General features: G+C 50.0%; 1 protein-coding gene across 5 annotated transcripts in view; it reads left to right on the top strand.

The window, feature by feature from the left end:
• BCL9L (BCL9 like) overlaps positions 1 to 15479 on the top strand; it is a 91406-nt gene that overhangs the window by 23540 nt on the left and 52387 nt on the right. The window contains exon 2 of one of the 5 annotated variants that reach the window (XM_073320635.2): positions 9326 to 9480. The exons of 2 other annotated variants lie outside the window; for them this stretch is intronic. The gene's annotated coding sequence lies outside the window, so the exon portion shown is untranslated. 2 more of the 5 variants (XM_073320634.2, XM_073320638.2) reach the window with 2 other exon arrangements.

Here is a 15479-nt window from a genome sequence, read left to right as displayed (position 1 = left end):
GACCTGTATAGGCTGTTCATGCAGCATTATGAGTACTAGGATTGGTGCTTGTGTTGTGGTCGGGACAGGGACCCCTTGCCTGTGTCCTACTGGCCACCAATGTCCTATCCATGCCAGGAGCCTCCACGGAATCCATGGGATGCTCCTTGGTTGTGGAGGGCCCACTCCTCAACAAGCTCTAAGGAGAGATCATCAAGTATGTCTATGGCAATGACTATCAACACCCACTGCAGGCCCAGGCACTGGTGAACCTTCCCCTCAGTGAGCCTCTAGAATCATCCTTCCAAGTCAGTCAGTCCTGGAACAGAGTCTGGGGGTGGCACAGCTAAATGGTTTTTCTTCATCCCTGGATGATTCTACTGTGCCTGGCTTTTCCTCTCATTTGACACCAGAGGATTTCAAGGCATACCAGGACCTTTTGCAGCATGTGACTGCTTTCCTGGGTATTTAAGCGGAGTTTCTGCAGAAGAATACCCATACTTGGATATCCTGCAGCCATCTGCCTGTGGCGTGTCACCCGCCCTATTAATGATGCACTAATGGAGCCTGCTACAGTTCTTTGGAGAATGTCTGCTTCAGTACCGCCTACGGCAAAGAGCTTGGAGAAACGCTGTTTTGTCCTGGTGCAAGGATTTGAGGGATTTTACTCTCACCCAGCCCCAAATTCCCTGGTCGCAACCACAGTGAACAATAGAAGTCAGCAGGGCAAATTTAAGGCCACTCCCAAGGATAAGAACTCTAAATGAATGGACTTGATGGGTAGGAAGACTTATACCTTCTCTTCCTTGCAGATGTGCACTGCTAACTAGCAGGCATTGCTGTCCAAATATGACTTTGTGAACTGGATGGCTATGTCTAATTTTGCAGACCAGCTGCCCAAAGCCTCCAGGGAGGAATTTCGGGCACTTATCTCTTAAGGCTGTTTGATAGCTAAGACTTCATTGCGGTCTATGCTGGATGTCGCAGATACTTTGGGCAGAGTGATGGCCTTGGTGATGACCATGAGAACGGCATCCTGGCTGCAGAATTTGGGCATTGATCCCGATGTGCAGCAGGCTGTAGAGGATTTGCCCTTTGACAGCCAAGAGCTTTTTTTGGACAAGACTGAATTCCTTCGAGGACTCCAGAGCTACCCTACAGTCCTTGGGGGTGTACATCCCAACAGTGCGGAGGCGCCGCTACAGTGATCAGCAGAAGCAACAGCAGCAGTATCATCTGCAGCACATATCTGGGCAGACTGTCCCTCCCTCGAGAGGGCAGGACTACCCCAGAAAGAGGCATAGGTCCCAAAGGAGGAGGCATTCAGGTCTGGAGTTTGGCCAATCAACAAGCTTTCCCCTGGTGCCCCCAAAGCACCCATTTTGACTCCTTGGTCCAGAGCAGTTGTCTAGCCATTGCTCCCTTTTCCCTAGTTCTTCCATCTGGGGAAAAGACTGGCTTGCTTTCACAATGCTTGGGGCTCGATCACCACTGACAGCTGGGTCCTAAGCACTGTCAGATTGGACTATGCCATCCAGTTCCTTTCCAGCCCTCCCACCCATCCTCCTTCCGAGTCCCTCTTCACAGACTCCTCTCATTTGATTTATCTTGGCAGAGTGCCATTTTCAGTACATGGTGCTTCCTTTCGGCCTCTCTTCTGCCCCTCAAGTTTTTAGCACATGCATGGTTGTGGTGATGACACACCACAGGAAGAAAGGAATCCACATCTTTCTGTAACTGGATGACTGGTTACTGAGGAGCTTGTCCAGAGAGGAAGACTTTTCTCACAACAACACTACACTGCACTTACTTGACTGCCTGGGTCTCATCCTAAACACTGGGAAGTCAACTCTAGTTCCTGCTCAGAAAATTGAGTTCATTGGGTCCCAACAGACTCTACGAGTTTGAGAGCTCTTTTGGCAACTGACTGTTTTCAGGTGATTTACCACCTTTGCCTCAGTCTGCAGTCTCTGCCTTCCATGACAGTTCGGATGTGCCTGGGGTTCTTGGGCCACATGCACACTTCCATGCAGGTGGTACAGTTTCCAAGGTTGGTTTTTTGCCCTCTTCGAATGTGGCACAGGACAGTTTCCTGTCTGACTGTTCACTCGTTGGACAGATTGGTTTGTCTCCCTCCACTGGTCCTGGACTCCTTCCAGTGATGGATGGTTCTGGAGAATTTTTGTCAGGGCATTCTCTTCATCTGGCCCTTACCAACCAGGTCCCTTGTCACCGACACTTCCATGATGAGCTGGGGAGCACATCTGGGGTTGCTGAAAGTTCAGGATCTATGGTCTGAGCAGGAGGTGTCACTGCATATCAACATGCTGGAGCTTCAGGCTGTCTACGATGCCTGTCACATTTTTCTGGACCATATCAGGAGCTCAGTGGTTCACATACTTAAGGTTAGGAGTACTTCTGGCACCTTAGAGACTCCTGTTGTGCCACAAGTACTCCTGTTCTTTTTGCGGATACAGACTAACGCGGCTGCTACTCTGAAACCATACTTGAAGTTGTATTAAGTTCTGTATTAAGGAGAGTGTCACTCCCATAACTTATCACTTGCCCAGGGTCCAGAATCATCTTGCAGACCATCTAATCAGGAATTTTTTCCCTGAGTCACAAGTGGTCCCTGAAAAAAAGTGTCCTCCTGGTCATCTTCGCAGCCTTGGGCATTCCAGTGATTAACCTGTTTGCTACAAAGGACAAGAAGAAATGTCTGTTCTGCTCTCGAGGGGCCCTCAGTCTGGGCTCCCTTCTTCTTTCATGCAGCTGGTGTAGAGCAGCAACTACAATTTCACCTGAAGTTGATTGAGCCAAATGGCTACATCAGGAGTAGCAGAATTTATTGCAGTGATGCGTCCTTCATATTTATAAATTGGGCAATAGGTAGTGATATGGTCGATGGTCTGTTGTGGGCAACCACGCTTGCGTGCCAGGGAGTCCTTGATTTTCCATTTGTGCATTAGATGTCCACATCTACTATGGTTGGTTCGGATTCGGTTCAGAGTTGACCAAGATGACCATGGAAGGTCAAACCCAGGAACCTTCTGCATGGGATGTGGCACAAGATGCTTATTTTTTAAGTCTTGTTTAGCCCAATCTGCTTTCCAAGCCTCTTCCTGATTGTAGCTTGATTTCATGAAGCTAAATGAATGTTCCCAAAAAGTCTTGCAGGACTTAAGACATTGTGGGGGGCATTGTCAAGATCTTGGTGGACAGGAAGACATCTGTTTTTCCTGGATTTGCTGAGCTTCGTGGAACGTCACTGCAGTTCGGCGTATTGGCGGGGGAGCGATGTTAGACAGAACAGGTAGTCATGGTGTTGGAGTTGACTGTTCCCGTAATGCAGTGCATTACTATATTAATCTGAGTGTCCAATGCCAAGGTAGCAAGATTCTGAAAAGGGCCCCTTCATCTCCATCCTTTGGTCTGAGGGCTGGTTCCTCTGTGGGACCTTAACGTGATCGTAGTGGCTTTGATGGGACCTCCGTTTGAGCCCCGACATCTTGTCCCTTTCTGCTTTTGTGTCAGAAGACGGTGTTCCTGGTAGCGATGACATCAGCAAAGAGTGTGAGTGGCAGGCTCTGTTGCCAGAGCCTCCTTATACACAATTCTCCAAGGACAAAGTGACTTAACTACCGCACCCCAAATTTTTATCTAAAGTGGTTTCTCTGTTTCGTTTGAACCAGGCAGTTTATTTACTTGGGTTCTTTCTGCATTCGTTGATAGAGGAGCAATGTCTCCGTGCAATAGCTGTCAGTCAATGTCTAGCCTTCTGTCTGAACAGACTAAACTGTTTCATCCTTGACCTTGTCTGTTTGTGTCATATGCAGATCGTATGAAGGGACAAGGGGTTTCCTCACAGATGACCTCTAAATGGATGACGTTCTGTATCAAGACTGTATATGAAATAGCTTCAGTTACACCCCTCAGCAGGTGCGAGCTCATTCTACAAGAGCTCAAGCAATGTCAATAGCATTCCTCAGTGACGTCTCCATATTGGACATTTGCAGACTGCTACGTGGTCGTAGACGCGTATTATTTACAAACTATTATGCCATTGCCACATCATCAACCGCAGACGCAAGTTTTGGTAGGGCAGTCCTGCAATTCTTTTTTAGGTAGACTCTGAGCCCCACCTCCTGGGGTTGGTACTATTTGTGAGTCACCTAAGTGGAATACATGGCTGCAACTACTCGAAGAAGAAGAAGAAATGGTTGCTTATTGTAATGATGGTTCTTCAAGATGTGATGCAGATGTGTATTCCACGACCCACCCTCCATCCGCCCTACATTGGAGTCTGGTCTCTGGGCATTTGGTGCAAAGGAACTGAGGGGGTTCAAGGTGCTGCCACCTCATGTAGCCAGAGGAGGGGCTAGGTGCGGATACTGCTAGGAAAAATTCTCACGCTCTGCTGCACTAAGTACAGAATACACATCTGCGTCACATCTCAAAGAGCCAGTTACAGTCAGTAACGGTTTCTTCTTTCACATCCTAAAATGGACTATGTCTCCTGTGGTCTATAATTGTCATTCTCTCCCATCCCTAGTGCTTGCACCTGAGCGTGACTAGTGCTGGGATAGGGCTAGGTTCTGGGTACAGCTTGATCTCTCACTACAAAGCAGATCGCTCTGGCTGTTCTCTGCTCCAGTCTTTCCCCAGCTTGGTGCTGGGCACTGCAGCCCTAACATGTCAGGCGCTCTTGGCGCCTCTGATCCTTGCCGGTAGTTATGGTTGTTGGTGAGCTGGGAAACAGTTGAGATTTATATGCTGGTGTTCTGACTCCAGGCCATGGGTGCAACTGACGCACTGGCTCCCACAGCTGGGGAGGTGCACCTCTGCTCCTGTTCTGCTGATGTCTGCTTCTGAGCTATCTCCCCTATCCGCAGGCTAGGGCCTGACTGAAATGCAAGCCAAGCAAGCAGCTGTTTGGGGTCCCCTACCACCTCCTCCACAAGGGGGAGAAAACAACTCATTGCTAGTCCCCCTCCATCTCCTCTCTTCTCCTCCCCCCCCCCCCCCATCAAGGGAAAGAACTCTTAGACGATTCCCCACCACCTTCCTGGTGTTTTGAGGGGAGCATATTCTAAGGCTTCCCCAGCTGAGGATCATCCTCCACCACCACTCCATTTTTTTTTTATCCCAGCGGGCAGCGTTGTGCTTACTGGGACAGACACAGCGGAGCCGTTGCCATGCAAAGGGTTAATTCTGTGCAGCAGCTTGCTGTGTGCTGCAGGAGTGGTGTTTAGCAGCTTGCTCCAGTTGGCTTCTTTCCCAGAATGCTTTGGAAAAGCACTGACCTCTGACCCCCAGTACAAACTGAGCCCAGCACGTGGGAGGGAGAAATTACTCCCAGACCTTCAGGCTCCAGAGTTAACAAGCTGCGTGCAATAAAGCAGCCATTTTTTCCCGACAGTCACTAAATCTCCCGTTTTAGTTCTACTGCTAACCCCAGCTCCCTGCCCCTCCCTGCCTCCCCCCCAATTCTTTTTCCTGGAACAACTTCTCCAAAGGTGACACCAATCCAGTAGCCCAAGGGCTTGTAGCTCTGCAGATCTTCAGGGCTGCTGGTTCTAAGCTCTGAACCAGGGATCTCATTGTGGAAGACGTTGTTAGACTTGGCGGTCAGTCAGCCTCTTGTTGACTGGTCCGGCTGCTTTCTGTATAGTGCTATGAGCACTGGGAAGCCTGCATGCCTTGTCAGGGCCTCTCCAGAATGATTCTTCCAGGGAGTCTCTGCACCTGCCAGTTTTCTCCTCGACCCCCTGCCCAGCGTGTGCACATGTGGAATTCTGTGCCTGCTCTATGGACTGAGACGCCTCACAAAACTTGGAGGTGTGGGGATTGGTGCTTGTGTTGCCGATAGAGAGGAGTATTGTCTACAACGGTCCACAAAATGCCAATTGAAAGGGCTGGATTACAGTAGCTCATGGAGTGACAATATTGTTTTAGTGGTAATATCAGGAAATAGGGAGTCAGGACTCCTAGGTTCCATTCCTGGATCTGCCACTGGCTTGTGCAATTCCTTAGCTTCTCTGTGCCTCAATTTCATCATCTACAAATGGGAATAAATATACAGTGGCCACCTTAACTCTTTCCAATTCCTTAGGTAATTAATTTCCCTCCACATTCTCTGCAGTGAGTCTAGAATTAATTCTAGCCGAGCTGGCCACTTTCTGTGAGTGATTGCTGTGCGGGAGATGCAGGAGACTTCACCAACTAGTACTTGTAAAGCATGCAATCTGTGCACCAGAAATCAGAGAGGTGCCAGCTGGTGCTCTTTCCCTTATGACTTCACTGATAGCTCCAGGTGAGACTGTAAGCTGTGTGTGTCTGGTACTGCGCTGAATACATCGGTGCTTAGCATTGCCGTACAGGTAGTTCCTGCAGCAGAGGGTGTGGGGAGTTATTCATGTTCGAACGGCACTTGGAGAACAGTGTGCACTCATTATGAAAGGCTGCCGTGCCATGGGCACTACAGGATCCAGATAAATAAAATAGGAGTCAACATTTAAAAACAATTACTTCCCTGCTCCTACTGCTTATATGCAGATTCCTCAGATGGAACTGTGGGTCTCCCTGAAGGTGGAGAAACACCCGCAGTGTGCAAGCTTTGGATCCACAGACCCGGGACCTGTGGATCATTGCACTGGCAAGAAAGAAACCAAGTCATTCTCACTTCTAGACACATGCACAAAGCCAAACACGCTTCTCAGGAATAGCTCTCCCACTGCATATTGCTTTGACTTGGCTATTTTTCCACTGTAAGATAGACATTACCAAGATTAGGGGAGCACGTATCAAACAAGTAGTACTTTCTCTCAAGCTCTTTCAAGATCTTGAGGGATCTGCAGGGGGAGCAGATGTTAGTTTAGCCTTGGGCTTTTATTTTCTTATTTTCAAACCAAGGTGTTTTCAGAGGGTAGTATGGTGGCCAGAGACCTGTGCTGTGTTTCCCGAGACCATACTGACAAAGTGTGATAGAGAAACCATTTTTCCAAATACATGTTGGGCTGGTCTACAATCCATTTGCAGTCAACAAAAAAGCACATTCATCTGAATCCCCTGCTCTCCCCTCTCTGAGAGCTGGGTTTTGTTTTTAAATCTATATGGCAGGAGACCAAACTGGCTGAGTCAGTCGGCTGGCTGGCCACCAGAAATAAAAATGTGGTTTCTGTCCCCTCCCTCCTTCTGCCATCGGTATTTTTTTTCTTCTTCACTTAGCGACAGTTTCATGTATTCATAACAAACCTCTTGCTGCCTCACTCTTTCTCAGGACCAGGACAAATGGAAGCTGGTTTTTGTTCTGAGAATCAGTCTAAAAGGAAAAGGTGCTGTGAGGCAGCTTGTTTTTGTGTCGCTCTCTCTAACCCACAGTGATGGAGTTTCTGAAAGGGTGGGAGGCTGCGTGCTGAACTCCTGGCCCCAAAGGGACTCTGGACATTTCAAATTCTAAAGCTAATGCTCTGCACTTTTCTAGAACCTTATCTGCCAGTCTTCAAGTGTGCAGCTGGTGGTGCCTCCCCACACCCATGATTACCCCCATTTTACTGACAGTTAATGGAGGCACAGAGAAGTTGCCTGAGGCCACACTAGCTAGTTGGTGTTAATCCCTTTCTTCCTGTTGTACCACAGGAGGCCCCCTGGCATGGGGTTGCTGCACCAGCCACAGGGCAGGTGTTTGGGGAATGAGAGAAGGTGAGAGGTGAAAACTGTGATTTCTAAATGTTTACAGTGCAAGTAGCCGGAATGGCACAGAACTGGGGAGGCTGTTTGAAAAGAAACTTGGAGTCAATGTTCACTCTTGAGTGTCCAAAATTAGCAGCCTAAATACAGGAGGCCTGATTTTCAGAGGTCCTGCATACCTACCCCTAGTTCCAAGTGGCTGAATGGCAGTCGTGAAAATCAGCCATTTGCTTCTGGAGGTGCCTGGCTTTGGGCACTTTAGTGTGAAACTCTTCTAGCCTTGGTGTCCCTGTGCCTGGCTTTTCCCCCAGTGCTGGGCTTCGCATCTGGATGGTAGAGGGGAGAGTTCATGTGCCAGTGGCTGGGGCTCGGTGGCGGTGCTTGTTTCTATGCCTGCCCATCCTTGAGGTGCTGCGAGGAGCCATTAGTTAATGTTTGTGCACTGGAAAGCACTCCGAATGCTAAGCATTATTACCGTCTCCAACAGAGGTGAGATTGCATCACTCCCTCCCAGGCCATCGTGCCAACTCCCAGGGCAAAGTACATGAGTCTGAGACGTGCACACACACCCAACATGCCGGGGTGGGGGTGGGGGTGGTGTCTTGGGTTGTATATGAACAGCAGCAGGAGGGTTTAAGAGCCTCTCCCTGCTATTGACCGCATTCATAGGTCTCCCCTGGGGTCTGCTAATTCCCAGGGGAGAGCACCCAGCCTTGGAAGTGCGGCTTTTCTCCAGGGCTTTCAGAAAGGCTGCCAGCCTCTGCACTTGTTGCATACCCCCATGTTCCCTCAGAGGAGCATTCCTGCCCAAAAAGTTGTTGCTCTAGCAGGAATGGCTCTAGGCCTCAGGCTGGTTGGGTCAGAACTGCACAGCCTGCTGATGGCTTGGAGGGAGCTACCTCCTATGGGTCCCAAAATCCCACATGTGTCTCCTGCTTTTCTGACACCCTAGGGGAAAGATCCCACCTTTGGCTCACTTTAGGGAGGAATAGTAACATTCAGGATGGGGCTCTAGAGCAGTGGTGGGCAACCCACAGGCTGCATGCGGCCCATCAGGGTAAGCTGATTGTGGGCTGCGAGACATTTTGCGATGTTGACTGTCCATGGCCATGGCCCCCCGCAGCTCCCAGTGGCCATGGTTCACCTTTCCCGCCCAATGGGAGCTGCGGGAAGCGGCGGCCAGTACGTCCCTGGGGCATCCAGATCTTAGCTGCTTTGGGTACTTCTAAAGCCTGCAGCTCTATATCAGACACAGCCACTGCATGGTTCTGTAGCTGGCTAACCATAGATGACTCACCGCGTGGAACATCCAGGGCTATGGCATGTTAGATAGCTCTAGATTTGGCTGCTCTACATTGGGTGGTGAGCTAATTGTGTTTGTTTGAGTCTTTACCTTTGCTGCTCGTACTGCCAAGGTCCTTGCTCTGGACAGGTCTTTTCAGGAATCCCTTGTGGATGAGTGGTATGTGCTTTCTGTCAGCCCTGCACAGAGTGTGATTATCACTAAAGGGAATGTTGTAAAGACCTGCCTGTGATGGGGTTGTGCAGGGATTCCAGAACACATGCTCTGCTGGAAAGTTCAGTAAGTTGCTTTGCCAGCAATGGCACCTGGGATCCACAGATTTGGCTGCATTCTCTCTGCTTCTCTTGTCTCCAGCAATGAAGAACTTGCCCTGGGAGCAGAGCTGGCCATCCAGTGGAAAGCCGAATGGGCTGCAGCTCGCTATCCGCTGCCATGCTGGATCCAAAGGAGGAAGAAAACTCTGGGTGCCGGTGTGGTCTCTGGGTCCTGGCTGCTGGTGCAGGGATCTGGTCTGTGGAGCAAGTAAAGGGCTGTTCTTCTAGAGCATGTGAGGCACTGACTGGGCTGCAAACATGGGCCCTCAGCAAAGCAGGAGGTTTGGAGCCCTATCACCCTTCCTGGGCCATCACTGCAGTGTCATTATAGATGAGGTATCCGACTTACAACCCAGGGCAAGACAGTTGGGGAGGTTCAGGGCCACCTCCCTATTGCTTGTCACACCAGAGTCTCTCCCCCATCAGGCCATGAGGCAAGTTTATCTCTATGGCCCAGTCAGTCCTTAGTGCCGCTTCTGAGATGGGCAAGGGGGCCAGTTAGTACCAGTGACTGCTGATGTGGAACCCTGAAGACTGGGAGCAGATGCAGCAAACTCAGCCCTGCAAGATGATTGGGGGGGTTTCTAGTGACTATCTCAAAATACAGCTTGACTTGTCTCTGTGCTGTAGCTTCATCTAAGAGGATCATCCCAGCTGGAGCATAGACTCCATTATTAGGATTTATTTGTATTCTGGTAGCACCTAGGGTCTGACTTAGAAGGGGGTCCCATTGTGCTTTTTGCTGTGCAGGGTAGTAGATCTTGTTGCTCTCTGAGCAGCCACCGGATGCCTGGATGGGGTGCTGGAAGGCAGTGCTTTGCCCCTCTGTAGCTTGCAGGGACAGGGTGCTGTTACTTGGAATGGATGATAAGGTCCTGTCCTCAATGACCGAGTCACTAACCCACCCAAACTGGAGATGCCCTTTGAAAATAACAAGGCAGCTCCTGGATGCTCTCTGATTGCAATGGAGTGTTGGGTTTAATGCTGGCACTTGACCACTCTTGTGTGGCTCTGTTGGGGAGGCTCCCTCTGCTGGGTAACTAGGCAGGATTTTTCTGATTACTTTGGAAATTTCTTAACAGGCCACAGTCCCTTCTCCTTTCTGTGTGTCCTGCAGGAGGAGGTGCCAGCCAGGCCCATGTGCCAACATGAGGTGTGCATGTGCAGTGGCATGTGGCAAATGGGAATGCAGAAGCACTCTCTAGTGGTCTGAGTGTCCACGTGGAGTGAACAATTGCAGCAGGGAGGGGAGTGTGATTTCCTTTTCAGAACTGGGAGCCAGGACAGTCTCTCGCCCTGGGCGGCCACGCTCTGGCCATGGAAATATTCCTACCCTCACCACCCAGATACATCTAGATGTGGGGAAAGCGGGGTGCATGTGAGGGAGGGAGCATTTGGTTCCTTGTGGGCTGTGGTTTGGATGTTGCTGGTTTGGCTGTTGCCTGTCTAACTTCAATAGTGCTTCTGTGGGCAGCCCAGTGACATGTTCCGGGGGAGTGGGGAGACAGTGGGTGGCATTGAAGCAGGTGACTGACATCTCTTGTTGCTGCCAAGTCAGCTCCTTGCTGCACTGAGTGTTCATGGCTGCCCTATGTCTCCATTTTTCACCGTGTGCTGTATCAAGAGCGGTGTTACATGCAATCAGACTCCCATTGGGGTGCACAGGAATTGCGGTGCACAGCACCTCACAGTAGCAGCGCTTATTTAACAAGCCAAGGAGACTCCTTGGGGTGTGATTAATTTTCGAATGCAAATTGGCCAGTCGGTTTCTGAGGCAGATTTTCTTCATTTGTGTGTTTGGATTTTATTATTACAAATGCACAAATGCTGGCAAATGCTTCAGCCTTACTCTGGCTTCTGTGTGCTTGAGCGAGGGGCCTGCATAAATGCAAGGAGCCGGTTGGCTGCTGTTAGCCATGCGGGTATTTGAGCATATTCATACTGGTCTGAACTAGTTTGCTGCTTTCTCACATAATATATCACCACTCAGTTGCAATCCGTACTTCCAAGGCAAGGAAGGAGAGAAATTGATTTACTGTTTTTATTTTAGCAGAAGAGGATGTGATGGGCTAAGAAATGGAAAAGGGGAAATAAATCCTCTTGTAAAGAGAATGGACTGTAGTATATTTCACTCCATTGAAATGAAGTGAACTTAAGATGTATAAAGAAGGTTGGGAATGCAATGAAGAGAAGTTGCTGGGGCTTCTCGTGGGTCTAAGCCGTAGGTTTCACCTCAGCCCCCTGTGCTGCACAAGGGAAGCTAGACACTAGGGAAATGGCTCTCCTCGTCCCTGAAGGTGTCTGTTCACATATTAAACCATTTTCCTGTTTTGATTCGATGGCCCTGGCCCTGTGCACACTACGCAATGTTCTTCTTTGAGTGGTGGTTCTTATCAATTCCAATCAGGTGTGTGCGTGCGCACGTGCACGGTAGCCGGAAAATTTTTTCCCATAGCAGAATCTATCGGGTTCATCCGGGTGCCCCCTGGAGTCACACCTTCATGGCGCTCACGACTCTACAGCGGTCTCTGTCACTAATGACGGACGCATCAGACTTGGGCTGGGGAGCACATCTGGGAGACCGCAGGACTCAAGGCCTCTGGTCTCAGGCAGACCTGGGTCTCCACATAAACGTCAGAGAGCTCAGAGTGGTGTGCCTAGCATGCCAGACCTTCCAGGCATACTTAATGGGCAAGCATCAGTCATGGCGGACAATACAACAGTAGTGTTCTATATTAACAAACAGGGGTGTACACTCCTCTCTCCTGTGCCAGGAAGTCCTCATGCTGTGGGGCTTCTGTGTAGAACATTCAATACATCTGCAAGTGTTGTACCTCCCTCGGTGCAGAATGAGCTGGTGGACCACCTCAGCAGGTCGTTTCACAGCCACGAATGGTCCCTTTGCCCAGACGTCGCGATTTCAATCTTTCAGAGGTAGGGCTTTCCCTAGATAGACCTATTCGCCACGTGACGCAACAGGAAGTGCCAGCAGTTCTGCTCCTTCCAAAATCACAGCCCAGGCTCTCACGCGGACGCATTCCTCCTCCACTGGGGAGGTTGTCTCCTATTCGCCTTTCCGCCAATACTGCTTGGTCACAAGGTGGTACTCGAGATCTGGAGGGAACGAGCTCAGGTCCTATCGATAGGGCCAGGCTGGTGCTATTGGCACTGATACACATCTCTCCTAGACATGTCCGTGGAATCCCCAATCACCCTGCCGCTCTTCCCGGACCTTCTGGCACAAGTTCATGGCCGACTTCAACATCTGAACCTCGAGTCGCTTCACTTCATGGCATGGAAGCTCCATGGTTGAACCCAGTGGAGGTTTCCTGTTCAGACCAGGTTAGACAGGTCCTCCTTGGCAGCAGAAAACCCTCTACGAGAGCCACATACCTTGCCAAGTGGAAGAGATTTTCAGTCTGGTCAGCACAGCGCCATTCGTCCCTGACACCAGCCTCAGTGCCACTTACTCTGGACTGCCTCCTCCATTTGAAGCAGCAGGGGCTTTCATGGCCATCAATAAGAGAGCACTTGGCCACCCTCTCGGCCTTCCACCCTGGCGCGGAGGGCCGCTCTGTTTGCTAACCCTATGGTCTGCCGGTTTTTAAAAGGGCTTGACAGGCTGTACCCTAACGTCCATCAGCCTGTTCCTGCCTGGGACCCCAAGCTGGTCCTTTCTAGGCTTGTGGGACCCCCCTTTGAACTGTTATCAACATGCTCCCTGCTCTACCTCTCTTACAAGGTGGCGTTCCTGGTAGCGATAACCTTGGCCAGGAGGGTGTCTGAACTCAGGGCCCCAACATAAGAGCCTCCCTACACTGTGTTCTATAAGGACAAGATTTAGCTGAGGCCTCACCCTGCTTTTCTCCCAAGGGTTGTGTCGCAGTTTCACATCAACCAGGACATCTTTCTCCCAGTCCTACCCTAATCCTCATTCCAGCGGCAGTGAGCAGAGACTACACTCCCTGGATGTCCGCAGGGCGCTGGCCTTTTACGTCGAGAGAATGAAGCCGTTCAGAAAATCAGTTATTCGTGTCAGTGGCGACCAGAATGAAAGGACTGTCTGTGTCGTCACAAGGCATTTCGTCATGGATAGTGTCCTGTATTTGTGAGTGCTACAACCTAGCAGGTGTTCCTGCACCTCCAATCGCTGCACACTCCACCAGGGCGCCGGCTTCATCAACAGTGTTGCTGGCATAGTGTTGCTGGCACTCAGGAAATCTGCAGGGTGGCACCGTGGTCCTCCATCCATGCTTTCGCCACGCACTATGTGGCCTTCGGACGAGCAATGCTCCAATCAATGGACAACTCCAACCTGGCCTCCTGAAGTTGGGTTTGTGAGTCACCGGATTGGAATTGACATGAACAAGCACTCAAAAAACGGTTACTCCCCTTCTTGTAACTGTTGTTCTTTGAGATGTGGTGTTCATCTCCATTGCAATACCCACACTCCTACCCCTCTGTCAGAGTAGCCGGCTCTATTATGAGCACCATAAAGGCGCGACTCCAGGGGGCGGCTGGACCAACCCGGTGGATGCTGCTATGGGAAAAATCTTCCAGCTACTGTGCACATGGGCGTGCACACACCTGGTTGGAATGGACATGAATAACACATCTCGAAGAACAAGAGTTATGAGAAGTTGAGTAACTTTTTTTTTTTTTTTTTTTTTTTTACTATGTCTGAGCATAGCTGTGAACATGTTGTAATGTAGGCAAGGCCAAAGTTTGCTCAGGAACTGGGATAACCTGGTGGGGATGAGGAGTGGAGGAGGCGGGAGGGCAAATGATGCAGGTGACACCTGGAATGTGTTGTCAGAGCTTTGTGGAGACTCTAGATCTGGAATCACACAGCGTAGTGGAGATCAAGAGTGAGGAGTATTGGCAGAGCTGTGGAGGGCCTGGATCCTGGAGCTGGGACAGTAGGAGGTGCTCCAGGGTTAGGATGAGAGTCCACTAGCACAGCTGCCTGGGGAAATATATACTGCACCTGCTTGTGCCTAGCCCTAGGCCTCTGCTATCTTCTATTCTGTTTTCAGTCTCTAAGACCCAGTTCTCCCGGCTTCGGAAGGCGTAGGGAGAAAGAAGGGTTACTGCCTGTGGCTGTATGTCTCTGGTCATAAAGCCCAGTCCTGTCTAGCGCCAGATTTCCTTAAACATATTTAATGGTCTTCAAATAATTTTCCTTTTTATCAGTACCTGAAAAGGCCCCCATAGCAGAGTGTGGCTAATCTGCTAATCTGATACATTCTGCAACCAATGAGATGAATTGATCTTCTCTCCAAGGTGTTATGACTGCTGGCCCAAAATGCATTGGCAGAGCTGTGGGGTGTAGGACCTGTCTGTACTATGCCTGGCAATGCTCAGTGCCTTTAGTTTGTTGTTTTCATAAGCACCAAAGTCCCCCAACGAACACAATTTGGGACTTTTTTTTTTCCCCCTCCATCTGGCTGCAGTGTTCCAGTAGTGACTCGCTGAGCTCACATCAGTAGAGCCTGGTGGAGAAGGTGAACGGGGGGGGGGGGGGGCAGGAGCCCTGTTAAGGACTGGAGGAGGAGACATTAATTAGGTCAGAATGACCTGCAAGCTGCTCAGATGCATCACAGTGCTTTAGAAGTGTAGACCAACAGTTCCAGCCCTGGGCACCTAACGCTGCTGACTTCAGTGGGAGCTGTGTGTATTCAGAAGCTCTGAGAACTGGCATTTTTATCTGGGTGCTTAATAGGAGGCACCCCAGTGTGAAAACTGCAGTCTGCTGGCTTTGGTGCAAACGTGAGCTTGGCCAGTCACAGCGCTGAGAATGCATGTTCAACATGATAATTACAGTAATTACTGACGTTGGCAGTAACCCTAGAGATTGTTCTGAAAACCAGCTTCCTCCTCACTATTCCTGTGTTTTGCTTTTTGCCATTCTCTTGGAAGATTGGTTAGTTCCATGATTTTCTGGTCAGTTTCCCTTTCTGGCTCTCCTGTCCTAGCCTAGCGCTGCAATGGTTGGGTTACAAATGCTGCAGAAATCTTTAAATCCCAGTCATTCTTCCTGAAATGAAGGAAAAGAACCATGAACACGGATTTGTTACTGGCAGGGTTGTTTAAATCCCTCCACCCAAACCTCCTCTCCTGCTCCCAACCAAACTGAAATCCCTTCTAAACTTCATGGCAATCAGTCTCCCTTTGACATTTTGCACTGTAAGCGG

This window comes from Lepidochelys kempii, chromosome 22 (genome assembly GCF_965140285.1).
Source record: "Lepidochelys kempii isolate rLepKem1 chromosome 22, rLepKem1.hap1, whole genome shotgun sequence".
NCBI lineage: Eukaryota > Metazoa > Chordata > Testudines > Cheloniidae > Lepidochelys > Lepidochelys kempii.
This window is presented reverse-complemented; position numbering and strand designations above follow the sequence as displayed.